This window comes from Oryctolagus cuniculus, chromosome 7, assembly GCF_964237555.1.
Source record: "Oryctolagus cuniculus chromosome 7, mOryCun1.1, whole genome shotgun sequence".
In the NCBI taxonomy this organism is placed as follows: Eukaryota; Metazoa; Chordata; class Mammalia; order Lagomorpha; family Leporidae; genus Oryctolagus; species Oryctolagus cuniculus.
Genome location: NC_091438.1, coordinates 32106720 through 32114401, shown reverse-complemented (window position 1 = coordinate 32114401; position 7682 = coordinate 32106720). Strand labels below are relative to the sequence as shown.

The 7682-nt window shown below is 43.0% G+C and overlaps 1 pseudogene; it reads left to right on the top strand.

The window, feature by feature from the left end:
- Window positions 1-5412: 5412 nt before the first annotated feature.
- LOC100339656 (V-type proton ATPase subunit G 1 pseudogene) lies at window positions 5413-6365 on the top strand (annotated as a pseudogene).
- Window positions 6366-7682: the final 1317 nt, after the last annotated feature.

The window sequence follows — 7682 nt, the reverse complement described above, 5'->3', positions numbered from 1 at the left end:
GAGCTCACTTTTAAGAAAGTTTCAGGCAGGCCAGTGGTGGATCCTCAAGCCAGAGGCATCCATTGGAGAAGTTCCTTAACCTGCAGACATGGACTTTCACGGATATTATTGCAGTGGTGATTGCTGTGCACTGACTTTGGCATAAACTTGGTAGACATAGAGGATGGTACAAGAAGACATTGAGGGGCCGGCACTGTGGCATAGCAGGTAAGGCAGCCCCCTGCAGTGCTGGCATCCCATATGGGCTCTGGTTAGAGACCTGGCTGCTCCAATTCTGATTCAACTTTCTGCTGTGGCCTGGGAAAGCAGTGGAGGATGGCCCAAGTTCTTGGGCCCCTGCACCCAAGAGTGAGAGCCAGAGGAAGCTCCTGGCTCCTGGCTTCAGATCAGCACAGCTCGGGCAGTTGCAGCCAATTGGGGAGTGAATCAGTGGATGGAAAACTCTCTCTCTCTCTCTCTGCCTCTCCTCTCTCTGTGTAACTCTGACTTTCAAGTAAAATAAATAAATCTTAAAGAAAAAAAAAAAGAAGAAGACTTTGACGTTATCATCCAATCTCTAAACAGCAGAAGCCAAATAGGGAATGTTTGTGGTTGCCACATGTGGCCAGATTGACTATGCTAGATTACTATTTTTCAACTATTATTAAATTTCTTTTGATGGTAGAAATTCTGATTTGGAGTTAGGCAAACTAAAGATTGACTAACTAAAGACTGCAAATATGGTCTTCCTTACACTTAAGTGTGGCATATAACTGATTTCTGATTAGTGATATTTTAGCAAAACCAGTGGGTACCAATTCTGTGTTGCATGTTTGCCCCTTCCTCACTTTCTGATGGCTGGGGTACGATCAAAATGATGGCAACTCAAATAACCCCCTGGGACCAGATAGGAAACTCCTTTGTTGGAGATGACAGAGTTACTGTATCTGTCCTGAGTTGCATATCAAGGAGCTTTTAAATGAGAGATAATTAAAATTATATTTTATTAAATTGATTTAATTTATATACTAGCTTACCAGGCAAGCATATGCCTTTTATCTCATGGATGGACAAACTATGATCTAGGAAAAACACTATATTTTTTTTAAAAGAGAGAGATGCATTTTGAAAATCAAAACCCAACAATTTATTCATTTATTATGATTATTTGGGTTTCCCAAGAAAATAAAATATGAGAAAAGTTAAGCAGGAAAGTACCAGTGATCCCCATAACCACTGCAGAATGGTAGCCCAACTACAGGCTTAAAATCCAGTTGTGGGGCTGTCTGGGGTTCTAGTGACTTCTGCTCCCAAAAAGGAACTCAAATTGGCTGCACTCAAACCCAGAACCCAATCTGCTACAGCAGAGATACTGCAAGATTCTATTCTGTCTTTGGGACTAGTGGATGGCCCCTGGATGCCACTGGAATCCCCAGAATTGGCAGACATTGCACCGTGCATTCTAAATCAACATCTGGATTCATTTATCATATCCTATGCTACCTCACTCATGATATCTCTGCCAAACTAACTGTTGGTGTGTACACTTCTCGAAACCATAGCTTCTCAATAAGAAAGACATATTCAACTTTGATATTTTTTTCCTAGACCAGAGCATGCTATCATCACTGAGTGTCATGATGGCTGATATAAGGAAGAAGAGAAAAGAATTATGGAAAAAAAGAGTAAGAAACTCTAAGTTTCTAGGTGAAAGTCAGTGGCAAGTATTTAGGTTCAGCTGTTTGCTTATTAAATATTCTTTGTCCTTTTCTCATCACAGAATCTGGATCTATTTGCGTAGATGAGATCTCAAGTTATCAACTTATTGGTTTCCTCTTAAACAAACAAAATATCATGTATGGAATGTTCTGGGGTTGGAACAAATACAGAATGGCCCACCATGGAAACTTCAGAATATTGTTTAGAGTCCATGGGACAGCAAACACAGTAGACAACTGGAAATTTATGATAGCCTTAGAGGTGTAAGACATATCATAATATAAGATAAAATGAAGAATGGTTCATTCCTTTAAGGAGTTGAAAAGATAAATCAATGTGAGAAGTCAGTTGGCAAATCATAACAGAAGCTGATTAAAATTCTGATGCAAAGGCAGAAACTTGTAGACTGTGCCAAAACTTCTTCATGGAAAATTACACTCAATTTATTTCTATTCAACAAATATCTGCTGGGAATCTAGTGTGAGTGGCATAGCATGTTCTCTAAGAACAAAGACTTATATTACAAAAATAATCAGCTATCCAGTAACTTTTATTTAAGATGGTGGGCCAGGAATTACATTTAGGTGACCCTCAAAACCCTTAAAAGTAGTGACTTACCTAAATAACTGGCCTGTGCAATTTATATATCATAATCCTCATCATATATTTACCAGGATAAGAACATAGTCTGAATGAAAAACAAATGAAAAACAAAAATGTGGAATTCAGAAAAATAAAAGCATCATTCATCAGACAAAATCCTCTAAACTCACCCATTTCATACAAGTAAATGAAAATCTCATTAGATATCATCAAGACTTGTGTAATTGAAAGCAACAAAATTCATTTTTCTCTTGATGCTTGAAGAAATGATCCAAATTGATTTCTCCAGAAAAAAAAAAAAAAAAACCACAAAGCTTGGTTACTGCTCATTCTTTGACCTAAAGAGTCTCCCCTCACACAAGGTTCATCCAACATTTAGAAGAAGCGGTGCTGGAAGGAGCGCCAGTCATTGTCTGAGTTAGGGTTTCTGGTTTTCTTCATTTCTCATTTCAGATCCCATAACGCACAGGACGCAGGATGTGAGTTCCATGGATGAAATTGCCTCTGAAATGGGAGTGAAACCCAGCCTGCTCTCACTCGTGCTCTGGGACCCAAAGCTGGCTATGGGCATTTTCTTCGTACCCTATACACCTGGCTGGGGGCCAAGGAGCCATCTTGATAGAGAAAATGTGGATCATCAAGTCCTTCAGGAGTTTCATCCTCACTTGTGACCAGCCTGTGTCCCCTGGACTACTGTAATGGAAAAGGCTCTGTGGAGCCTTTCGTCTCTTCTCACTCCAGTCATTACAGAAAGACGATCTTGCCATGCTCATTCCTATTCCATAAGCCAACAGTGGCACACAGTACCTAAAAGGCTGGGTGTGTGCAAGTGTTTTCCCCTTGGTTCAAATTGGACTAGCACAACGGATTATCGAATGATTCCAAAATTTCTCATGCATGGAAATCTTGGCAAAAATTGGAGATTTCTTCAACAGAGTTGTCAAATGAAGTGGTTTTTATGAAAGTTTAATTTTCAGGTTCCTCAAAATAGTAAAAACAGAGCAACCATATGGTGCTGCAATCCACTACTTGGTGTATATCGAAAGGAAAGGAAGCTCTTGTGTTTAAGAGACACCTGCACTCCCATGTTTACTGCAGCCCTGTTCACAGCAGCCAAGACATGGGAATAGTCTAAGTGATATATTTACACAATGAAATTTTATTCAGCCGTAAAAATCCTTAAATTTGTGGGAATATAAATTTGTCTGAGGGCAGTATGGAGATATCTCAGAAATCTAAATGTATACCCTACCATATGACTCAGACACTCCACCTCCTGGGAATTTACCCAAAGGAAATGAAAACAACATTTGAAAGAGTGATCTGTACCCTCATGTTTATTGCAGCTCAATTCACAATAGCTAAGATATGGAATCAACCCAGATGTCTATCAGCTGAAGATGGGATAAAGAAATTATGGTATATGTACACCATGGAACACTGTACAGTGGTTAAAAAAATGAAATCCTGTCATTTGCAACATAATGGATGCAACTGGAAACCATTATACTTAGTAAAATAAGTCAGTCCCAAAAACACAAATACCATATGTTCTCTCTGATCTGTGGTAACTAATAGAGTACCTAAAAGGTCATCTCTAGGAGTGCAATTGACACTTTGAGATGTGATGATTTTGAACAGTGCTTGTCTCAACTGTTGAGGAACAGTAGTTTGTTTTTGTTTGTTTGCTTTCTTCATACTATTTGTTGAACTTTTTACTTAGTGTAGGGTTAATCTTATGAATATAAAGTTAACTGAAAATAGATCTTTTTAAAAAAGATTTATGGCCGGCGCCGCGGCTCACTAGGCTAATCCTCTGCCTTGCGGCGCCGGCACACCGGGTTCTAGTCCCGGTTGGGGCGCCGGATTCTGTCCTGGTTGCCCCTCTTCCAGCCCAGCTCTCTGCTATGGCCCGGGAGTGCAGTGGAGGATGGCCCGAGTCATTGGGCCCTGCACCCGCATGGGAGACCAGCAAAATCACCTGGCTCCTGCCTTCGGATCAGCGCAATGCGCCGGCCGCAGCGGCCACTGGGGGGTGAACCCATGGAAAAGGAAGACCTTTCTCTCTGTCTCTGTCTCACACTGTCCACTCTGCCTGTCAAAAAAAATAAAAAATAAAAAATAAAGATTTGTTTATTTGAAAGCCAGAGTTACAGAGTTATAGACAAGGCAGAGGGAGAGAGAGAGAGAGATCTTCCATCCTCTGGTTCACTCTCCAAATGACCTCAATGGCCAGAGCTGGGCCCATCCATAGCCAGGAGCCAGGAACCTCTTCCCTGTCTCCGGCGTGGGTACAGGGGCTCAAGCACTTGGGCCATCTTCCACTGCTTTCCCAGGCCATAGCAGAGAGCAGGATCAGAAGTGGAGCAGTCAAAACCAAATCAATGCCCACAAGGGGTGTCAGCAATGCAGGCAGTGGCTTTACCCTCAGTGGCTTTACAGCACTGGCTGCAAAAATGGATCTTTGTGGAAAATAGGATATGGAGGAAGAAGTGTGCTAGTACTGTCAGGAGAGAGGGTAGGGTGGGAAGAATCACTATGTTCCCAAATTTGTGTATATGAACTGCTTGAATTTTGTATTCCTTAAATAAAATTTAAAAAAATAAAAATTGTCTGAGGAACTTTATGATAAGCAATCTTCACTATAATCTTCTGCCTATAAAGTCTCTTTTTGTAATTTTTATCTGAAGACCTCATGGCAAGGAGACAATGAGAGAGAGAGAGAGAGAGAGAGAGAGAGAGAGAAAGAGAGAGAGAAAGCAGACACACAGACACAATATCTGCTGATTCATTTTCTAGTCTCCTCAACTGCTAGGGCCTGGTGAGCTGAAGCTGGGAGCCGAGTATCCCACGTGTGTGGCAGGGACCCAGGTGCTTGATACATCACCAGTGGCTCCCAGAGTCTGCCTTAGCAGGAATCTGGAATTGGAAACCAGAACTGGTACTCGAATTCAGACTCTCTGCTAAGGAATGCAGGTACTTATCCTGAGTCTTAATCCCTAGGCCAAACATCTGTCCTTAATGTTTCTTTTTTCTAGGTTGACAATAAGCAAAGTCTCCACTTTTAAGTGTTCTGCTCCTTCTTAATCTAGAAAGACAATATGGGCCGGTCGCCATGGCCAGCCAGTCGCAGGGGATCCAGCAGCTGCTGCAGGCCGAGAAGCAGGCGGCGGAGAATGTGTCGGAGGCCCGCAATTGAAAGAACCGGAGGCTGAAGCAGGCCAAAGAAGCACAGGCTGAAATTGAACAGTACCGCTTGCAGAGGGAGAAGGAGTTCAAGGCCAAGGAAGCTGCGGTGCTGGGATCCCACGGCAGTTGCAGCAGCGAAGTAGAGAGGAGACCCAGGAGAAGATGACCATCCTGCAGACCTACTTCCAGCAGAACAGGGATGAGGTCTTGGATAACCTCTTGGCCTTTGTCTGTGACATCCGGCCAGAAATCCATGAGAACTACCGCATAAACGGATAGAAGAAAGCTGCCCTTGTTCCACGGCTGGGCGTTTCAGATGCTCTCGTGGAGCATGGAGCTTCAGCAAAGCTCACTCTCTGCCCTCATGACAAGGCATTAAATTATTTCTGTGTGTTTCATAGGAGGACCTTCACACGTTAGCTTCTTTATCCAGACTTTCCAAAGAGTTCATCTTTTTACTTCATATTTCTTAGAGACATTTAATAAGTATATGTCGTGTGTTTTCCTGTGCCTTTTGGTTCAAGCAACATATATGTCAGTGTTGACTTTTCTATCTTAGATCTTGTATAAAAAAATTCTTTGAAGAAAGAAAGGGACTAAACAATTTGTTTCCCCTATGCTTTCTTGAAGGTCAGGGGCTTTATCTATGAAAAAGTAGTAAATAGTTTCTTGTAACTTGTGTGAAGCAGCAGCCAGCCTTAATGTCTATTCTAAAGGCAAAAGCAATGAATTACTCGTGTAATTGTTTAGGCTGCTTTTAGCTTCTTAATCAAAATTACTAGATGATAGAATTTAAGAACTTATTGCATGTTATTACTTGGTGCACTGATAATTTAAAAGTAAATACTTTGTCATGTGTTCAAAAAAAAAATAAAGACAATACAGGGCTCACATTTGAACTGGTTTGCATTTCACATGCCCCCGCATCAGGCCTCTGCCAACAGTCTTCACACTTCTGAGGGCAGTCACCAATACCGACCCACACATCCTCATTCACTTACAGACACAACACAGGTGGGAAATTCCCAAAACAGAGGAAGCATCTTTTATTGTGTTTTTCATAGTTTGCCTCTCACAGACAAGTAATCCTCTTCCACAGTGGTTCCTAAATTTCAACCCGAACTCGCTTCAAATCTTCCCTGTGAAGCCAGACTGCTGGGGTCTAGCCTCAGAGGTCATTAGTAAGTAGGGTCCAAGAAGCCACCAGTTTTCTTGTTAAGTTTTAGTCATTTATTTATTTGAAAAGCAGAGTAACAGAGACAGAGAGAGAGAGAGAGAGAGAGAGATCGTCCATATCCTTCATCTCCTGGTTCACTTCCCAAATGTCCTCGACAGCTAGGGCTGGGCCAGGCTGAATCCAGGAGCCTGGAACTCCATCCTGATCTTCCATGTGAGCGGCAGAAACTCAGATACTTGGGCCATTACCTACTGCCTCTCAGGTGCGCATTCCAGCAGGAAGCTGGAACCGGAAGCAGGGGTGAGAATCTGACCCAGGCATTCCAATACAGATGAGGTTATTTAGCCCACCGTGCCACAATGCCTGCCTCCAGGAATTTGTAATTCTCACAAGTTCCCAGGTGGTGTGCAACTTTGGGAACCATTCCCCTATAACCATTGTAACCATGTGGCCTCCAAGACTACTAGACTGATTTTATATGTCTGTGGAAGATGAATTCAATTAAGAATGTCAAAGTATCAGCCAGCGCCGCGGCTCACTAGGCTAATCCTCCCCCTTGCGGCGCCGGCACACCGGGTTCTAGTCCCGGTCGGGGCGCCGGATTCTGTCCCGGTTGCTCCTCTTCCTGTCTAGCTCTCTGCTGTGGCCTGGGAGTGCAGTGGAGGATGGCCCAAGTGCTTGGGCCCTGCACCCCATGGGAGACCAGGAGAAGCACCTGGCTCCTGCCATCGGATCAGCGCGGTGTGCCGGCCGCAGTGCACCGGCCGCAGCGGCCATTGTAGGGTGAACCAACAGCAAAAAAAGGAAGACCTTTCTCTACCTTTCTCTCTGTCTCTCTCTCTCACTGTCCACTCTGCCTGTCAAAAAAAAAAAAAAAAAAAAAAAAAAAAAAAAAAAAAGAATGTCAAAGTATGGATGTTTCAGAAAAGTGGAGATCTGGCATTCTAGCTGAATCAGCTGGGCGGATATAGAGATGGTGGAATCCAGCCCTCTGCTTCCCCGAGAGTGTCAGCTC